The sequence below is a fragment of the Delphinapterus leucas genome, chromosome 5 (assembly GCF_059928025.1).
Source record: "Delphinapterus leucas isolate spDelLeu-1000000601 "Yukka" chromosome 5, BTC_Dleu_Yukka2, whole genome shotgun sequence".
NCBI lineage: Eukaryota > Metazoa > Chordata > Mammalia > Artiodactyla > Monodontidae > Delphinapterus > Delphinapterus leucas.
This window is the reverse complement of record NC_143133.1, coordinates 41,068,057-41,090,353: the sequence shown is the minus strand read 5'-3', so window position 1 is coordinate 41,090,353 and position 22,297 is coordinate 41,068,057.

Here is a 22,297-nt window from a genome sequence, read left to right as displayed (position 1 = left end):
GTGTCCTAATAAGAAGAGGAAACAGACACACACAAAGAAAATACCATGTGACAATGGAGGCAGAGGTTGGAGTAGTGCATCCACAAGCCAGTGAATGTCAAGGATTGCCAGCAACCACAGAAGCTAAGAGAGAGGCCTGGAACAGGGTGTCCCCTGGAGACTTCAGAGAGAGCACAGCCCTTCTGACACCTTAATCTTGAAGTTCCAGCCTCCAGAACTGTGATGCAGTAAATTTCTGTTGTTTTAAGCCATCTAGTTTGTGGTGCTTTGTTACGACAGCCCTAGGAAACCAGAAAACACCTTCCAACTCCATGGAGGATGAAAACCCAGACATGGGACAAGAAAATGCAAAGAGAAAGGAACAAGAAGCAACTGGGCCAGTGTTCAGGGCCTCCCAAGCCTGGCAGGCTGGGCACTTCAACTCATTTGAAAAATGGTCTGTCCTGTCTAACAGTTGTGGAGAAAGAGCAGAGCAGGAAGTCCACCTTTATTGCTGACCTAGCATTATAAAAATAATTAGCAAATTGCCACAAGGTGCTCCTGGAAGGTGATTCACACCTCGCCGCCGTTCAGCCTGAAAGAGCAGCAGAGCGGCCAGCCAGCATGCTAATGCACCACTTTCAGAGGAAATGGCTGTGTTTATGAACAGATATTACTCTAAGTTGTTCTCCACAGCACAGAACATATTTTTTGTACCGGGGACCTCCATACTTGGCTCACAGAGAACACTCTCAGGTGTGGGATGAAGGTCACATTGATCCTCTTAAGTGGATGTGACAGTTCCAACCAGGTTCCAAAGCCAAAGGGCAGCAGGTCAGCTCACATGGGAACAGGAAGCTTGGTCAGGCAGCTTCCCAGAAACGGGCTCAGAAACAGGAAGGTCAGTGTGCAGGACGCAGGCCTCAAAGTCAGAAACTGTAGAGCTTCGTAGGCATATAAGCATCTAGGAAAGAAAAACTTAAGTGCCTTGCTCAAAATACCTTTAGTAAGATGTTCTCAAACTTGAGCTCCAGCTCCCCATCAAGTTCTAATAATGAGGCTCTCATTCTGCAATTTAAACCAAAGTATGCTTTATTTTATGTATATATGCAAGAGATCATCTCAGGGCTATCACTTTAATTTTCATTTTCTATTATTCATTGAGAAGATAAACATTGACCTTGCATGTGGAAAAAAACAAGCCAGGCGGGCAGGGTAAGTGATGGTCTTTGCCACCATTTGTTACCCCCTTGACATTCCAGACACTGTGCTGAACTCTTCAGTTGCATGATGTCTTTTCTCATCCTTGCCCAAGCCTATGAGTCAGGACCTATGATTATTCCTGAGTTGCAGATGAGGAAACTGAGGCACCAGTAATTTCCATGAATTCCAGTGTCCCACAACAAGTTAGAGCAAAGTTATGATTCAAGCAGAGGTCTGTTTGCCATCAAAGCCTGTGCTATATATACTGTCTCATCTTTGCAATGGAAAACAATTCCAAAAACTAGTTGATTCCAACATTGTGAGTGAGTCTCCATTGACCTCTGAGACATTTTCTCTCTACCTTTCCCAGGGCAGGTAAGGATTGGTAAACTGTAAAGTGCCATCCTCAAGCAATGAACAAGTTTTTCTTTGCCCTTTCTGGCAATGCTTGGCAAGTGCCCAGAAGGTAATTTTTCTGCTTCAGAAGGATTTTGAGCAAAGCCAGCATGGGGAGGACAAGTGGGGAGTGCTCCACATAAGGCAGGCGACAGGAGCTAGCAACTGGATTTTATTATGACATTGGTAGCAAGGGAAAAAGGCACAGAATGAAGTGGATTCTCCACTGGTGTGGGAACAAGAGAGTGAAGGGAGTCTCTAGACAAAGATGGTAATTAAATCAACACGATCAGGGTACAGAACCATCCTTTTCTCCCTTATGAGAGTCTCTGACCCACAGAGGGAGAAATCAATTGAGAGCTTCGAACAAAAAACAACTCATTTAGGATTGTTGATCTCGCCCCTCCCTTTTGGGGCATATAAAATGTCTCACTCGTCTGCTTTTTTTTTTTTTTTCACTCGTCTGCTTTTAAATCAAAAACAGGGAATTTCATTCAATAAGTTCCACATATGATTATACAAACTGTGGTACAGCACAGATTGGAGTAGCATGCTCTCATTAGAAGTCATATTTGCAATGCAAATCAAAACTACTATGAGGTATCACCTCATACTGGTCAGAATGGGCATCACTAAAAATTCCACAAATGATAAATGTTGGAGAAGGTGTGGAGAAAAGGGAACTTTCCTACACTGTTGGTGGGAATGTAAATTGGTATAGCCACTATGGAGAACAGTATGGAGGTTCCTTAAAAAACTAAAAATAAAATTACCATATGATCCAGCAATCCCAATTCTGGGTATATATCTGGAGAAAACTATAATTCAAAAAGATACATGCACCCCAATGTTCATAGCAGCAATAGCCAAGACATGGAAGCAACCTAAATGTCCATTGACAAATGAATGGATAAAGAAGATGTGGTACATATGTACAATGGAATAGTACTCAACCATAAAAAAGAATGAAATAATGCCATTTGCAGCAATATGGATGGACCTAGAGATCATCATACTAAGTGAAGTAAGTCAGACAGAGAAAGACAAATATCATATGATATCACTTATATGTGGAATCTAAAATATGAGGGTGAGGACTCTGAGCTTTCACTGCTGAGGGCATGGGTTTAATCCCTGGTTGGGGAACTAAAGTCCCTCACACCATCTGGCGTGGCCAAAAAAAAAACCAAATTTACAGTTACCAAAGGGCAAAGGGGGAAGGGGAGGGATAAATTAGGAGTTTGGGATTAGCAGATACAAACTACTATATATAAAATAGATAAACAACAAGGTCCTACTAGAGCACAGAGAATTATATTCAATATCTTATAATAAACTACAAAGGAAAAGAATATGAAAAATAATATGTATACAAATACATATATTCTTTTTCATATTGTATATATGTGTGTATGTGTGTGTGTGTATTACTGAATGATTTCATATTGTATATATGTGTGTATATGTGTGTGTGTGTGCATTACAAATGATTACTGAATGATTTCACCAGAAACTAATGCAACACTGTAAGTTAACTATACTTCAATTTTGAAAAAAGTGATATTTTCAAGAATATCTAATGCCATGAGACAATGCTAACAAGAGGTTAAGCATAAAAGTCAGGAGTCCAATGTGCCTCTATAACAGTATCCTATTTCTTTAAAATATATGTACTTTCTGTTGATTTGAGTGGAAAAAAGACTGGAAGGAAATATACCCAAATTGTTACTGGTGGTTACCTCTGGGTGAAGGGATAGTAGTTGAACTTTATTTTTTTCTTTACAGTTTTCTGTAGTTTAAAACATATTTTGCAAAGGCCATATACTATTTTATTGTGAGATAAAATAATCAATATTTTAAATACTTTTGGCAAATACTGAATAAGAATATTGATCAGTGAATCACAAAAGTCAAGTTTCCATTCTGACTCTACTTCTAATCCCTTCCCTAGCCTATGCTCCAATGTCCTCAACTACAAAACACAACGGTTGCCCTCAGTATCTCGGGTTCAATGCTTTTGTTATACAATGTGGCCAATATGTGAATATAGGAGAGAGCCAGAGAAGTGTGGAAGAAATTGAAGGGAATAGGAAGTACAGAGGAGTCAGAGAAGAAAGAAGGAGAAAGCTAAGAAGAGAGGGAAACAGACAAAGCAGGTATGAACTCAGAAGATTTTTGAGATGAACGTTGATTTTTAAGTCACAGCCTACTGTTCATCAGGTCTTTGTTTAAAAGTCACAGTCCTGGGACTTCCCTGGTGGTCCAGTGGTTAAGACTCTGTGCTCCGAGTGCAGGGTGCATGGGTTCAATCCCTGGTTGCTGCACGGTGCAGCCAAAAAATAAATAAATAATTTTTTAAAAGTCACAGTCCTTTGAAACTTTAATTAATCACAGATCTTCATCTGCTTTAATTATTAAACCTCTAAACATCTCACAGAACGATTTCAGCACACAAGCCCACCAGGGAAGAAATTAATCTCTATGCTAAAGCAGAACGTGATACAGTCAAACTGGAATCTGGCTCTAGTGCCTCAGGCTAGAAATGACTCACCCTTGAAATAAAGCTATTATTCCTGTTATCTGCCCACTTCACCTCTAGCATTTGGCTGAGGTAGAAAACAACTCAGTTAAAGATGGTGCTGATTAACTCCATTCCACAAAATACTCACACGTCCTTTCTCTCCAGAGTCCCAGGCACTAGTGACCTGGGGACAAAACTTCCTCCTGTCTGTGGGCTACCAGGGTCCTGAGGAGCATGATGAAGGAAACTACTTTTCTTCTGCTAAGAAAATCGGGATCTGCATATCCTGTAATTGTCTTGCCCTTCAGAGCATCCCACTGTTTTAAACACAGAACACACTCAATAACGCCTTAACTCTAGGACAGTCATAATGTTTCAAGTACAGAGAACTTCATGGAACATCAGAGAGCCATAAAAACCGGGAAAAAGTGACGCAGATCTTTAGTTTAACAGTGTAAAATTGAAACAGGAGGAAAGGGGGCTGGGCACAACCTTTAAAAGAATGACGTAGCCCAAGGACATGACATAAACTGATTAGAAACAAATAGGTCCAAGATGGCGGATGAGTCCACTTCCACTAGACCTCGAGCCTCAGTATACGCTCACTGTAACACATCAGCAAGGCAAATGACACACCCTCAGGCACCATGACAGTTCCAAGGCCTACCATAAAGGTCAAAAGTGGGCAGTGGGGCTTCCCTGGTGGCGCAGTGGTTGAGAGTCCGCCTGCTGATGCAGGGGACGCGGGTTCGTGCCCCGGTCCGGGAAGATCCCACGTGCCGCGGAGCGGCTGGGCCCGTGAGCCATGGCCGCTGAGCCTGTGCATCCGGAGCCTGTGCTCCGCAACGGGAGAGGCCACAGCAGTGAGAGGCCCGAGTACCGGAAAAAAAAAAAAAAAAAAAAAAAAAGGTGGGCAGTGGCCCAATTCCTGGAAATCACCACCCCTTCCCCAAAACAGCTGGAATACTCCTCCCACTCATTAGCCTATGAAATTACCCACCCCTATAAAAACTGACAACCCCATACCCTGAGGCTGCTTTCACCTTCTGAGGTGGCCCACTTTCTGTCTGTGGAGTGTGTTTCTCCCAAGGCCTCTCATCTTCTCAGATGACCCACATTCTGTGGAGTGTGTTTCTCTCTAAATAAATCAACTTCTTACCTATCACTTTATCTCTCACTGAATTATTTCTGCGATGAGACATCAAGGACCTGAGCTTCATAAAGTCCTGAGACCAGGTGCGTGATCTCAGTTAAAAGAATGTGGGTTCAAGTCCCAATCTGAGTTGCATGGTTTCAGAATGGCTGGGCCATTGTACCACTGGAAGAAATTTTTCAATTCCTTATGAGTATCCATCACTTTAGAGTCTACAGTCAGTTATAATCCTGGGGTAGGCAGGAAAGCATCAATTTTCCAAATTTATGGAGGCCATGCAGATTGCAATATTATATTCAGGAAAACCTAAAGCTGAATCCTAGTAAGATTTTGCTCATTTCTGCAAAAAACATTGAGCGAAGTGTTGAGAAATCAGGCACAGGGGCCAGATGGCTTGGGCTCAAATTCTAGCTCTGGCACATACTGGTTATTTAACCACTCAATGCCTCAATTTTCTCACCTGTTAAATGGGGCTTTATTATGGTACGAGGTAGGGTCGTCATGAAAACCGAATAATTAATCTCTTTACCTAGTGCCTGGCACAGTCTCTGAAACTGTGCTGAGGAAATGGAATAATCACCAACCCCTATTTGATTATAGATGTGCATATAATTTATCCTTCCTCCTAATTCCTACAAATTAGAGGAAACTCACAATAAAAGCAGGCCAGTCAGTGTGTTTATTATTCTCATCAGAGAGTATCTGAACCCAAATGCCTTTCAACAGGAAAATGGGCAAACTGCGATATATTCATACCATGGACACTAACCAGCAATAAAAATTTTAAAAAGAACTGCTACGTGCCATAATAAAAGTGAACTCACACAGATATGGTGTTGCATGAAGGAAGCCAGATACAAACAAGTACATATGTCTGACTCCATTGAATGAAGTTAGAAACCAGGCAAAATTAATCAATAATGACCAAAGACAGAATTGTGTGACCAACCATCCTGGTTTGCCTGAGGCTTTCCCAGTTCTAACACTGGCAGTTCCACATCCCAGGAAACCCCTCAGTTCCAGGCAAAGTATGACAACTGGTCACCCTGGTGATCACCCCAAAAGAGGCACCAAAGTTTGAGCACTTGCACTTTACAGTATGTATACTCAATCTGTTCTTTTTTTTTTTAAGGATCTGAACTAGAAAGGGTGAAGTGTTAAAGAAGTGAGATGGCCAACAGTGCAGTTTTGTCAGTTTTGCCAATGTATTCACCACCCAAAACAAGGCACTGAAATTTTTCATCCCCTTCCAAGTTCCCTTACTAGTGGGACACTTTTCATCATGGTGAAGAGCCAGCAAAAAGTTATCCGTTTCCTTTAGGCAGATGGGGTCAGATTCCCAGCTGGCTTGTTAAATTGCACTCCAACAAGGGACTACTCCAACTCCAGCTATAACCTCAAACAGCGCCTTGTAATTTTCTATCTGAAACAAAGAAAACTCCATTTCATTTCTGTCCCTGAACTATTGAGTTTTATCTCCCTAGGCTTCATTGACCTTCTAAAGGTTTTTTATATGTTTTCTTATATCCTGGTTCCTCCACTTAATTATTGAAGTACCAGTTTTTCAGAATAGACTATATAAGTCCTTTTATAGCATTGGACTGCAATCTTATATACTAGATATCTGGTGGGAGGGCTGTAAACTCAGGAGATTGTGGTAGGTATGGTGCTTTGGACTTGCCATAATATTTTTTCTGTCTCGCTCCCTACAATATCACACATTATTAGAGTCTATGCCTTAAAATCCATCTGGTTCTCAACCAGTGGGATATGCTCCACATAAACTTTCCACACTACTACAAATTTTTCTCAAATTTATCAACCCCAGAGAAAGGAAAATTGTTTGTTAGAAATGCGGTAAAGGCTTATGAACTGGCTCCCGCTATTAATAAGGCAGTCATTTTGCCAGATGATGAAGGACAAGGCAGGTTCTGTTGTTCTAGATATTTGTCAGCCTCTGTGCCCAAGCAAGTTAAAAATAAAACATTTACAGGTATTTCCATGTACTAGCCAGCAGTGACCTCGATAGCATAAATGTGAAAGACATCCAACCTGATTCATTAGAGAGGAAGCAGACGTAGGCAAAAGTATGAGCGAAAGAGCCATGAGGCCTTGTCCCTGATGCTTCTTCCTCCCACTACAGTGACATTGTTCAGACCCTCATTGCTCCTTGCCTGGACTATTTCAACAGTCTCTTAACTGGTCCCCCACTGCTGATCTCACCCCAACTCCACCCTCTATACCTTGGACAGTACGAGCTTTCTCAATCATTCTCTGATCAAATAGCTTCCTATGTAATTCTGCAATGACCTCCCCGTGCCTGGGGAATGATGTCTGCACTCCAGCATGCTGTTTGAGGATCTCCATAGAGTAACTTACCTCTCCCCTGCCTTCTCTGTACCACTCCTACTTATACACCCAAGTGTTCCCTTCTGCAGTCCTACAGACCATGCTTAGGACAATGCATGCTCTCCCAGACCCCCTTACATTTGCAGCTGCTTTGTCCTGTGTCTGAAATTTGTTTCACTCTCTCTTCTCCTAGTTAATTCATCATGAATTAGCTTAGATGCCATGTCCTCCAAGCCTCTTCCCAAACACTTCTGAAAAAATCATGTCTCCTCCTCTGCACCCCTGTAACTCTCTGTCATAATGTTTCCAGTGTTTCTGCTTACCCCAACTCCAGAGACACGATTCACATCAAACACTGTAAGAAGGGGACTCCCCCACATTGTGCGAGATGGCAGCTCTGAGCCTTTGCTCCTAAATCAATTGTTTACCTGTCTGTCTCCCACCCCCTTGCATCCCCCTTAGCAACCTTCCACTTATCACTATGACCACAGCTCCGTTTCAGAGACTCCTTCCTCTGCCTGTAAGTCCTCAGGTTCCTTTCTGGATCCACCCATATTTTGAACCTGTTTACTCCATCAAACTAACCCTTTTTGCAGACCCTATGCTTTGGGATTTGAAAGTGTTCATTTCTCCAGTGGTTCTTAAGTTCAACTTCTCCTGGGTCGGTATCATTGATTTCCACTTGGCTATATCTGGCAAAAATAGACAGGACAATTCCCCACACAGGCCCAATTCCCAAAACTTCACCCTGGCCAGAGTTCCAGGCCTCAGTCACCAACGAGAAGATTTCAACCCCAAAGAAGGCACTCAGGAAGAGTTTGGGACTCCTTGCCCCTTTAGTCTCTAAATTAGTTCCTTGCAGACAGGGGTCATGCCTTTAATTTCTTCAAAACATTTCTCTCTCCCCAAGTTGGCTGAATCATAAATTGTGCATAGTAAATACTCATTTAATGCTTTTTAGGTGAACGCATTTATAAATTAATGAATAATTTGAATCTAAGAAACATTATTTATCTTTAGTTGAGAGAAATGCATTCTTAAAATAATAAATTAAGCAAAAGTTAATTTTGAAACATAAAGAATCCATGAGCTATTTCATTGATTTTATTATTACACATTTTCTACAAATCTGAGAAGAGTTGTTTGCCAAAAACCTGGAAGAAGTCATCACATAAAGGCCCATTTTTGTACCTATAATCAATAAACAATCTTTTTGATGGGGAGCATCCTCCACAGAAGATCATATTGTAATTTTCCTTAGGTTGAGTGTTGCGTATTCTCAGTTTATTCCCAGAGACACAAAGATAGTAAAGTCTTCCAAAATCATATGCGAAAACCAATGGACCGTGGGAGAGAAGAGGATGGGAGCAGTAGAATAGAAGGAGGCTTTGGTTTTATGCCTGACAGAAGAAGAGAGTCATTCTCTGCTCCCAACCTTTGTCCTGCAGCAACCTTGAGTCTGCAGCTTTCTGGGACAGGCCATAGCTGTTAAAGAATCAATCTGGGGCTTCCCTGGTGGCGCAGTGGTTGAGAGTCTGCCTGCCGATGCAGGGGACAGGGGTTCGTGCCCCAGTCAGTGAAAAGCCCGCATACCACAAAAAAAAAAAAAAAAAAAATCAGCTTTCTCTTTTGAAACCCTTAATGGCAGAATGAAATAATTTGTCTCTCGCTTTGGAGTTCACACTCCACCGGGTAACTACAGGCAGCTGAGATGTCTGCCCGTGGATCTTTGTTTGGTCAAGTTTCAGATCATATTCCATTCTTAATATTTCATCATAAATCAGTTCTTCTGGTCTTTTAATCACTCTTGTTGCTGTGTTCTGAACTGGTTCCAGGGCAATAAATCAATTAAGAAGTGTTTGTGAAGTGCTTTAAAAGATAAAAAATGTGGCTAAGTGCAACATGTTACAGAAACTGGGCCGTTGAATTTGGTGTTCTAGGTGTGGCCTTTGTATGGGGAGGGGCTTGTTTCTAATAAATTTCACAGTAATCTTACTGAGGTGGATTGATTCATTCCCCCTTTGATATTTCTCTTATTTCCTAGAAGCAAAGCCAAATCACATTTCTCTGCGATATTTGTTTGGGTTGAAGGATAAGGACAGCTATTTTTTTCTGGCTGTGCCATGCGGCCTACGGGTTCTTAGTTCCCCTACCTGTGATCGAACATGAATCCGTGTCCCCAGGGAATTCCCAGGACAGCTTTATTTTTACAGCAGGAGAGACTGTATTTGGATATGAGAACTTTCTGACGGCCAAAGAAGAAAACAAACAAATGGTTGACAAAAGGAGATGGTGGAGATTCTGTCAATGGAGATCTTCAGGAAAATAAACAAGCAAAAAGAGAGTTCTCTTCAGTTAAGACCAGGGATAGCAGATAGACTTCAAGTTAAGTTGACTTCTGATCAATTCTGATCAGTTGGTAACAGCTGCCTGTAAAAATAGTTTTAAAAGAATGTGGAAGCTACATCCAGACTCAGAGGGAAAGCATCATGATCAATTAGCAATGTCTTCCCTGAGTGCAAAGGAGGCAGGTAAGAGGCATGCATGTTACCTACCTGCATTAGACATTAGACAACCTGAAGGCAAGATTTAGAGGTATGGTCTGACACAGGACAGGTGTTCTCCCACTCTAAAAGATTCCAAATTTTTATTTAAACAGCCTCACAGTATGCTGTACATTGCATAGAGGTTGTATGGCCTATCAGCCAACACAAACTGCATACCTGCTGGGCGTAGAGATGGATGCTATGGCCAGTAGGAGGTGGTGAGAACAAAATGTATTCCATTTGTGTCATACCTTAAGTTTACAGACATTAACATCTATGCTGTCTTATTTTATACTCATTTTAGTTTTCAACAAGTATGAATTGTGCCTACTGGGTGCCAGGTAATATACTATGAGCTGGATGTAATAGGTAAGTTGAAAATAAATACAGCCCCTGCCTCTTGGAGTTAATATTCTCATGGAGGATAAGAGGGATGAAAAAGTAGGTATGGACTTCATTTTGAAGACGAGAAAACTTATGCTCAAATAACATATATAATGCATCCAGTAAAAAAAAAATAAATGACATGTGGAAGGACCAGGACTCCAACTAAAGGTTCCCAGTATAATTTTTCTCTCTGTTTATCCCTGGAGTCCTACTCCATTGTTTTACATAGCCCCTGATCCCAGACCTGGCAGCCACATGGTTCTACTTTCTGATAATCCTGAGGACCACTTATCCCCTGGACAATGCTGACCTTCTGGATCTCCCTCATCTGATTCTCTGAGGGCTTTCCCAGTGATGCCCTCAATCCCTCAATCTCCTTCAGAGAATGCTGCCGTGTGTCTGGAATGGAGAAGAGGGCTTCACAAGCAAGATGGAGTCAAGCCAGATTTCAGACAGCAGGTAAGATCCAAGGTGGAGAAGAAAGGGAAAGGCATTGTAATGGGGGATGGTGGGGGGATTAAGAAGAAATGGCATGTGAAGTTAGAATATTATAAAACAAACATGGGGCTTCAGGGAACAATGAGCAAATGAGTTTGATTAATCCAAAGAAAAAACAAAATATTTAATTAGTACCTATGCACCATAGGCACCGGAAAATAATTTCATTTAGTCCTCACAACTGCATGAATAAGAAAGGATGCCATCTTCCCACATTACAGACAGGGTAACTGATATTCATCACATTAAGTAACTCGCCCGAGGTCACAGACTAGGAAGTGGCACAGCCAGGTTCATGCCCAGGTCTTTCCATCTCCATATACAGAGTTCCTTCTGCTCAAGTGTGCAAGGTACTCAATGCACAACAGGGTGAGATTTATAGAAAGAGTGAAAGCAGACATCAAAATTGGGCTGGAGAGAAGAAAGACTACCTTTGCCAATTTGACACTGTTGTTGTTACCTGCTCTTGCCTGATATATGATGTGTTCAGGGGAAGATGACAGACAACTCTGTCAATGAATCCAAGCCTTCTGTCTGCCACAAAGAGGAAGGTTTGACTGTTACTACTTTGGGGATGTTAAAAACTTAGAGATGGACTCCTCACAGGTCCTCTCTTTTCTCCTGCTGCCTTTTCTCTACAACAATTGTTTTCTCTCTTTGCCTCTTGCTGAAGTTACAGCTCATTGGCTTCTCAATATTGACCCCCTCTCCCTCATCCTTCCTACAGAACCTCAACTGCACTCATTCATCCACCCTTCTCTGAAGGCCATGTGCAACAGAGGAGGCAGGATGTACCCCCAACCTCAGCAGGTAACTACTGCTTAATCGAAGATGGTCCTGGTGGTCCCATTTTCCTTACCAATGGGGACTTAGGCATGAGCTTGTGATGCAACTGGGTGAATGAGACATGAGGATGAGTTTGCCAGGAAGCTTGTGGGAGAGGGATTTTATTAATAAAGGGATGCAGAAAGAAATGGCTGCTACTTCCTCTGGATACTTTTCTGTCTATTTGTGATGCCTGGAACTGTGGCAGCCATCTTGCAAACATGAGGGGGCCAGACTAAGGACAGACCATCTTTGCCAATTTAACAATGTTTCTCTCACCTAATTTTGTCTGTCATGTGACATATACAGAAAAAGATGGTTCACTGTGCTGATTCACTGTGCATGACAGAGGGTTTCTTTGTGGGTTTTGACAAATAAGAGCTTCTGAAAATGGAGTTTGGGCCATGGAAGAATGAGACAGAAGGAAAATAACATTATAAGAAGAATCACTTTAGTTATTAAATGGGTACCATATAATGTCCTTTGACAAGAAGGAAAATATAATGGAATTTTTTAAAAAAATTTTTGGTTGTTGAACTATGCTTCTTGATTATGACATCACTCAGAAACTAGACCACAATGATCATAATTTCAATAGTATGAAAACCAGCCTAAAGGAAATGAGTCACGACACAGGAGACAGCTCTTATTTGCACATTTGTTGATTTTATGCAAACTCTTCACTGTAGAACAGGGATTGGCAAACTACAGCCCTAGGGCCAAATCAAACGTACTGTCTGTTTTTGTAAATAAAGTTTTGTTGGAACACAGCCAAATCCATTTGTTTACATATTGTCTGTGTCTGCTTTTGTGCTAAAATGTCAGAGTTGAGTAATTTCAACAGAGACTGCAGGGCTCATAGAACTGAAAATACTTTCTGTCTGGCCCTTAACAGAAAGTCTGCTACCCCTAATTTAGAAGGAAGAGAACTGAACTGACAGACTGAGTATGCAAGTAAATACTGGCCAGACCACATAAAAAATGACCACACGAACCCATATGAATTCTGACCCACAGTCTACAGCAACCAGCCCAAGAAACCAATCCATTACCAACAGTAACCAGCCCAGGAAGTCAATCTGCTACCTGTCAGTCAGACTTGTAGGAAGTCAGACACTACCTCTGGCAACTCGTCCAGGAAGGCAAACAATAAGTCCTATAATAATCAACCCAAAACAGCTAGGACTTGATTAATAACTGACAGCTTTCCTAACTTTTGTCCCCGTTTCTGACTTAGGACGAAACAGTTAAATCTGCATCCCTAACCAATAACATAGGATGTCCTTCTTCTAGTTACCCTGACAATTTCCTCATGCTGCAGCCTCCAATCAGGACACATATGAAGCCTTCCCTTTTTTCCACGATAAAGTGTTTCTATTCCTCTGCCTGCCTTTAAGTCTCTGCTTAAATGTAAGTCATAGTGGCTGACTCCTTTGCTAGAGCAAGTTCAGAAAGAAATAGTCTTTGTTTTTCTCATTTGTTTGATCCCCATTTATTTCCACAGAATTTGGAGTCACAAGAGCTGAGTCCTAATCCTGAATCTGCCAATCATTCCATATGTGACACTGAATAACCCAACTTTTCTGTTTAAAACATAGAGAGAAAGAAGCAGGGTCCCTGCCCATCATAGCTCACAAGCTTCCTACTCTTTCAGGGTGAGATTATTGCCATACTAGAAACATATGGAAAGGACAGAGTTAGTTCTGAGGAAAGAGCAACAGAGTGTATCTGGGTCATTTATTGAGTAATTGTCTGACATCGATTAATTGATAATCATTATCTTTGACCACTATTAATATAGTCGATAGGAAAATATTTTTCCCCTAAATTCACAAATTTCTTACTTGTCAAGCAAAACTGTAAGCCACTCATTTCAAAATATGGATAAGTCATTTGTTTGAAAATCCAATTTCACAAATGGCGTATCTGTTAAAGTAATATTTTAATGGATCTTGATTCAAACCTTGATTCAAACCATTTTTTCTAAGGTTTCCATTAGTAGAATCATTTGAGTTTGTCTAGTTTGTTTCATGGATGCTTAAAGATTTCCACAAATGATACACTTCAGAATGTTTTGGATGTCTTTAATATTTTGTAGAAATTTACTTGATTTATGGTATGCAAAACAAAATACTAATTGTACAGAACATTCACTAAGATCTCATTGAGTGCCTTAAGTAATACTTCCACAGTTTTATTGTCCATGAGCATTCTACAAATATCTTCATGTAAGTTCAAAAATGTTCATTGTTTTAAAAAGCCTTTTAAAGCTACAGTTGCCGTTTCTTAAAAAAGCAAAATATGAATACTTGTTTGAATTTTTCAGCTTTAGTCCAGATGTTATGGGACATATAAGCAAAGCCCATATTGTAAAATCTGTAATATTCCAAATTCTCCTTCTATATGCAAGTTGAAATGTACCCTGGACAGTGTGGGAATCTTGGTTTACAGTCTGGAATCTACCCTCTACTGTCTGAGTAACCTCCAGAAAATAACATCACATCTTTGGACCCATTTCCTCTCTTGTAGGCTATCACTAAGTTTCATTTTAAGACTAAAAAGCTACCATCAGTCAGCTCCAGGAATTTTAAGAAGTACTAGTAGAAAATGACATTTTCCAGATGCTCAACCGGGTGGCTTCCATCCTGAAGGAGGCCTAAGCTCGTGAAATTTCCACAAGTTTTACACAAGGAGCACTGAATTCAAAGCTTAATCTACAAAGACTTGTATCCAGGTGGTGTTCCCAAGCAGAACAATACTTTGTCAGCATCATCAGCAAAGACTAGGGTAACTGAAAAGGTCACTGAGGGGGATCCATTCACCAATCAAGGGCTGAGCTAGGTTCTGGGGATTTGTGGGTAAGTAAGACACAGCCCCTCCAGATACCCACAGCAAGTGAGGAAAGAAATGGATTGCACACACACAACAATGAAGACTCAAAGCAGCCATAAATAAATAAATATATTTTTTAAATGGATTGCAAATGAATAGAGACTGTTCACTTGGCCTTGATCTCATTGTATGACCCATTGGAAAATAAATGTGTGTATTCTTGTTATTATCAGAGGTGATGTGGTAGTTACCAGCAATAAGTCTAGAAACAGGCTTCCCAGGTTCAAATCCCCACTTTGCCATTTTGTGTGATCTTGAACATGACCTAAATGCCCTGTGACATAGGTTTTTCCTATCTGTAAAGCAGGGATAATAGTAATACCCACCTGGAGACCTTCAAGATGGCAGAGGAGTAAGACGTGGAGATCACCTTCCTCCCCACAAATACATCAGAAATACATCTACACGTGGAACAACTCCTACACAACACCTACTGAACGCTGGCAGAAGACCTCAGAATTCCCAAAAAGCAAGAAACTCCCCACGCACCTGGTAGGGCAAAAGAAAAAAGAAAAAACAGAGACAAAAGAATAGGGACAGGACCTGCACCTCTGGGAGGGAGCTGTGAAGGAGGAAAACTTTCCACACACTAGGAAGCCCCTTCACTGGTGGAGATGGGGGTGGCGGGGGGGGGCAGCTTTGGAGCCACGGAGGAGAGCGCAGCAACAGGAGTGCAGAGGGCAAAGCGGAGAGATTCCCGCACAGAGGATTGGTGCCAATCAGCCTTCACCAGCCTGAGAGGCTTGTCTGCTCACCCACCAGGGCAGATGGGGGCTGGGAGCTAAGGCTTGGGCTTCAGAGGTCAGATCCCAGGGAGAGGACTGCGGCTGGCTGCGTGAACACAGCCTGAAGAGGGCTAGTGCGCCACAGCTGGCTGGGAGGGAGTCCGGGAAAAAGTCTGGAGCTGCCAAAGAGGCAAGAGACCATTTTTTCCAGGTGCACAAGGAGAGCAGATTCAGAGCACTGCCTAAATGAGCTCCAGACGGGCGCAAACTGCGGCTATCACCGCAGACCCCAGAGATGGGCATGAAATGCTAAGGCTGCTGCTGCAGCCACCAAGAAGCCTATGTGCAAACACAGGTCACTATCCACACCTCCCCTCCTGGGACCCTGTGCAGTCTCCCACTGCGAGGGTCCCGTGATCCATGGAAAAATTCCCTGGGAGAACACATGGCACTCCTCAGGCTATTGCAACTTCATGCCGGCCTCTGCTACCGCAGGCTTGCCCCACATTCTGTAGCCCTCCCTCTCCCACAGACTGAGTAAACCAGAGCCCCCGAATCAACGGCTACTTTAACCCCGTCCTGTCTGAGCAAAGAACAGACACCCTCAGGCAACCTACATGCAGAGGAGGGACCAAATCTAAAGATGAACCCCAGGAGCTGTGCAAACAAAGTAGAGAAAGGGAAATTTCTCCCAGCAGCCTCAGGAGAGGCGGATTAAACCTTGACGATCAACTTGATGTACCTGCATCTGTGGAATATTTGAATAGATAACAAGTCATCCCAAAATTGAGGCAGTGGACTTTGGGAGCAACTGTAGACTTGGGGTTTGCTTTCTGCATCTAATTTGTTTCTGGCTTTATGTTTGTCTTAGTTTAGTATTAGGCGTTTATTATCATTGGTAGATTTCTTTATTGATTTGGTGGTTCTCTTCCTTTTTTTTTCTTATATATATATATTTTTTTCCTTTTTCTCTTTTTGTGAGTGTTTATGTATATGCTTCTTTGTGTGATTTATTCTGTATAGCTTTGCTATTACCATTTGTCCTAGGGTTCTCTCTGTCCATTCTTTTGTTTGTTTGTTTGTTTGTTTTAGGATAGTTTCTAGCACTTGTTATCATTGATCGATTTGTTTTTTGGTTTGCTTGCTCTCTTCTTTCTTTCTTTTTTTATTACTTATAATTTTTTATTTTTAATAATTCTTTTATTTTTTACTTTAATAACTTTATTTTGTTTTATTTTATTTTTTATTTTATTTTTTTCTTTCTTTCTTTCTTTTTATGTCCCTTTTCTTCTGAGTCGCATGGCTGAAGGGTCTTGGTGCTCCAGCCAGGTGTCAGGACTGTGCCTCTGAGGTGGAAGGGCCAAGTTCAGGACACTGGCCCACCAAAGACCTCTTGGCTCCATGTAATATCAAATGGCAAGAGATCTCCCAGAGATCTCCATCTCACAGCTAAGACCCAGCTCCACTCAACAACCAGCAAGCTACAGTGCTGGACACCCTAAGCCAAACAACTAGCAAGACAGGAACACAAACCCACACATTAACAGAGAGGCTGCTTAAAATCATAATAAGGTCACAGACACCCCAAAACACACCACTGGACGTGGTTCTCCCCACCAGAAAGACAAGATCCAGCCTCATCCACCAGAACTCAGGCACCAGTCCCCTCCACCAGGAAGCCTACACAACCCACTGAACCAACCTTACCAGTGGGGTCAGACACCAAAAACAATGGGAACTGCTAACCTGCAGCCTGCGAAAATGAGACCCCAAGCACAGTAAGTTAAGCAAAATGAGAAGACAGAGAAACACACAGCAGATGAAGGAACAAGACAAGAACCGACCAGAACAAATAAATGAAGAGGAAATAGGTAGTCTACCTGAAAAAACAATTCAGACTAATGATAGTAAAGATGATGCAAAATCTTGAAAATAAAATGGAGAAAATACAAGAACCATTTAACAAGCATCTAGAAGAGCTAAAGAGCAAACAAACAATGATGAAGAACAAAATAAATGAAATTAGAAATTCTCCAGAAGGAATCAGTAGCAGAATAACTGAGGCAGAAGAATGGATAAGTGACCTGGAAGATAAAATAGTGAAAATAATTACTGCAGAGCAGGATACAGAAAAAAGAATGAAAATAATTGAGGACAGTCTCAGAGACTTCTGGGACAACATTAAATGCACCAACATTCAAATTATAGGGGTCCCAGAGGAAGAAGAGAAAAAGAAAGGGACTGAGAAAATATTGGCAGAGATTACAGTTGAAAAACTTCCCTAATATGGGAAAGGAAATAGTCAGTAAAGTCCAGGAAGTGCAGAGAGTCCCATACAGGATAAATCCAAGGAGAAACACTCCAAGACACATATGAATCAAACTATCAAAAATTAAATACAAAGAAAAAATATTAAAAGCAGCAAGGGAGGGCTTCCCTGGTGGCACAGTGGTTGAGAGTCCACCTGCCAATGCGGGGTACACGGGTTCATGCCCCGGGCCGGGAGGATGCCACATGACGCAGAGCGGCTGGGCCCGTGAGCCATGGCCGCTGGGCCTGCGTGTCTGGAGCCTGTGCTCCACAGCGGGAGAGGCCACAGCAGTGGGAGGCCCATGTACTACAAAAAAAAAAAAAAAGCAGCAAGGGAAAAACAACAAATAACATACAAGGGAATCCCCATAAAGTTAACATCTGATCTTTCAGCAGAAACTCTGCAAGCCAGAAGGGAGTGGCAGGACATATTTAAAATGATGAAAGGGAAAAACCTACAACCTAGATTACTCTACCCAGCAAGGATCTCATTCAGATTCAACAGAGAAATTAAAACCTCTACAAACAAGCAAAAGCTAAGAGAGTTCAGCACCATCAAACCAGCTTTACAACAAATGCTAAAGGAACTTCTTGAGGCAGGAAACACAAGAGAAGGAAAAGACCTACCATAACAAACACAAAACAATTAATAAAATGATAACAGGAACATACATATCAATAATGACCTTAAATGTAAATGGTTTAAACGCTCCAAACAAAAGGCATAGACTGGCTGAATGGAAAAAAACAAGACCCATATATATGTTGTCTACAGGAGACCCACTTCACACCTAGAGAAACATACAGACTGAAAGTGAAGGGATGGAAAAAGATATTCCATGCAAATGGAAATCAAAAGAAAGCTGGAGTAGCAATTTTCATATCAAACAAAATAGACTGTAAAATAAAGACTCTTACAAGAGACAAACAAGGACACTACATAATGATTGAGGAATCAATCCAAGAAGAAGATATAACAATTGTAAATATTTATGCACCCAACATAGGAGCACCTCAATAAATAAGGCAAATGCTAAGAAGCATAAAAGGGGAAATCAACAGTAACACAATCATAGTAGGGGACTTTAGCACCCCACTTTCACCAATAGATAGATCATCCAAACAGAAAATTAATAAGGAAACACAAGCTTTAAATGATACATTAAACAAGATGGACTTAATTGATATTTATAGGACATTCCATCCAAAAACAACAGAATACACTTTCTTCTCAAGTGCTCATGGAACATTCTCCAGGATACATCATATCTTGTGTCACAAATCAAGCCTTGGTAAATTTGAGAAAATTGAAAGCATATCAAGTATCTTTTCTGACCACAACACTATGAGACTACATATCAATTACAGGAAAAGATCTGTAAAAAGTACAAACACATGGAGGCTAAACAATACACTACTAAATAACCAAGAGATCCCTGAAGAAATCAAACAGGAAATGAAAATATACCTGGAAACAAATGACAATGAAAACACTATGACCCAAAACCTATGGGATTCAGTAAAACCAGTCCAAAGAGGGAAGCTTAGAGCAACACAATCCTACCTCAAGAAACATGAAACATCTCAAATAAACAACCTAACCTTACACCTAAAGCAATTACAGAAAGAAGAACAAAAAAACCCCAAAATTAGCAGAAGGAAAGAAATCAAAAAGATCAGATCAGAAATAAATGAAAAAGAAATGAAGGAAATGATAGCAAAGATCAATAAAATTTAAGCTGGTTCTTTGAGAAGATAATCAAAATTGATAAACCATTAGCCAGACTCATCAAGAAAAAAAGGGAGAAGACTCAAATGAACAGAATTAGAAATGAAGAAGAAGTAACAACTGACACTGAAGAAATACAAAAGAACATGAGAGACTACTATAAGCAATTATATGAGAATAAAATGGACAACCTAAAAGAAATGGACAAATTCTTAGAAAACCACAACCTTCCGAGACTGAACCAGGAAGAAATAAAAAATATGAACCGACTAATCACAAGCACTGAAATTTAAACTTTCATTAAAAACCTTCCAACAAACAAAGCCCAGGCCCAGATGGCTTCACAGGTGAATTCTATCAAACATTTAGAGAAGAGCTAATACCTAACCTCCTCAAATGCTTCCAAAATGCAGCAGAGGGAGGAATACTCCCAAACTCATCCTATGAGGCTACCATCACCCTGATACCTAAAGCAGACAAAGATGTCACAAAAAAATAAAACTACAGACAAATATCACTGATGAACATAGATGCAAAAATCCTCAACAAACTACTAGCAAACAGAATCCAAGAGCACATTAAAAGAATCATAGACCATGATCAAGTGGAGTTTATCCCAGGAATGCAAGGATTCTTCAATACGCAAATCATTCAATGTGATAATCCATATGAACAAACGAAAGTGTAAAAATCATATGATAATCTCAGTGGTTGCAGAAAAAGTTTTCAGGAAAATTCAACATCCATTTATGATAAAAACTCTCCAGAAAGTGGGAATAGGGAACCTACCTCAACATAATAAAGGCCTCATATTACAAACCCACAGCCAGCATCTTTCTCAACGCTGCAAAATTGAAACCATTTCCCCTACAATCAGGAACAAGACAAGGTTTTCCACTCTTGCCACTATTATTCAACATAGTTTTGGAAGTTTTAGTCACAGCAATCAGAGAACAAAAAGAAATAAAAGGAATCCAAATCACAAAAGAAGAAGTAAAGCTGTCACTGTTTGCAGATGACATGATACTATACATAGAGAATCCTAAAGATGCTACCAGAAAACTATGAGAGCTAATCAATGAATTTAGTAAACTAGCAGGATACAAAATTAATGCACAGGAATCTCTTGCATTCCTATACACTAATGATGAAAAATCTGAAAGTGAAGTTAAGAAAACACTCCCATTTACCATTGCAACAAAAAGAATAAAATACCTAGGAATAAACCTACTTAAGAAGACAAAAGAGCTGTATGCAGAAAATTGTGACACTAATTAAAGAAATTAAAGATGACACAAATAGATGGAGAGATATACCATGCTCTTGGATTGGAAGAATCAACATTGTGAAAATGACTATACTACACAGAGCAATCTACAGATTCAATGCAATCCCTATCAAACTACCACTTGCATTTTTCACAGAAGTAGAACAAAAAATTTCACAATTTGTATGCAAACACAAAAGACCCTGAAGAGCCAAAGCAATCTTGAGAAAGAAAAACGGAGCTGGAGGAATCAGGCTCCCTGACTTCAGATTATACTACAAAGCTACAGTAATCAAGACAGTATGGTACTGGCAAAAAACAGAAATATAGGGCTTCCATTGTGGCACAGTGGTTGAGAGTCCACCTGCCGATGCAGGGGACACGGGTTTGTGCCCCGGTCTGGGAAGATCCCACATGCCGTGAAGTAGCTGGGCCTGTGGTCCATGGCCGCTGAGCCTGTGTGTCCGGAGCCTGTGCTCTGCAACGGGACAGGCCACAACAGTGAGAGGCCTGTGCAAAAAAAAAAAAAAAACAGAAATATAGATCAATGGAACAGGATACAAAGCCCAGAGATAAACCCACACACCTATGGTCACCTTATCTTAGATAAAGGAGGCAAGAATATACAGGAGAAAAGACAGCCTCTTCAATAAGTGGTGCTGGGAAAACTGGACAGCTACATGTAAAAGAATGAAATTAGAACACTCCCTAACACCATACACAAAAATAAACTCAAAATGCATTAAAGACATAAATGTAAGGCTAGACACTATTAAACTCTTAGAGGAAAACATAGGCAGAACACTCCATGACATAAATCACAGCAAGATCCTTTTTGACCCACCTCCTAGAGAAGTGAAAATAAAAACAAAAATAAATAAATGGGACCTAATGAAACTTAAAAGCTTTTGCACAGCAAAGGAAACCATAAACAAGATGAAAAGACAACCCTCAGAGTGGGAGAAAATATTTGCAAATGAAGCAACTGACAAAGGATTAATCTCCAAAATTTACAAGCAGCTCATGAAGCTCAATATCTAAAACACAAACAACCCAATCCAAAAATGGGCAGAAGACCTAAATAGACATTTCTCCAAAGAAAATACACAAATTACAGACAAACACATTAAAGGATGCTCAACATCATTAATCATTAGAGTTATGCAAATCAAAACTGCAATGAGATATCATCTCATACTGGTCAGAATGGCCATATTCAAAAAATCTAGAAATAATAAATGCTGGAGAGGGTGTGGAGAAAAGGGAACACTCTTGCACTGCTGGTGGGAATGTAAATTGATACAGCCACCATGGAGAGCAGTATGGAAGTTTCTTAAAAAACTACAAACAGAAGTACCATACAACCCAGCGGTCCCACTACTGGGCATATACCCTGAGAAAACCATAATTCAAATAGAGTCATATACCACAATGTTCAGTGCAGCTGTATTTACAATAGCCAGGACATGGAAGCAACCTAATTGTCCATCGACAGATGAATGCATAAAGATGTGGCA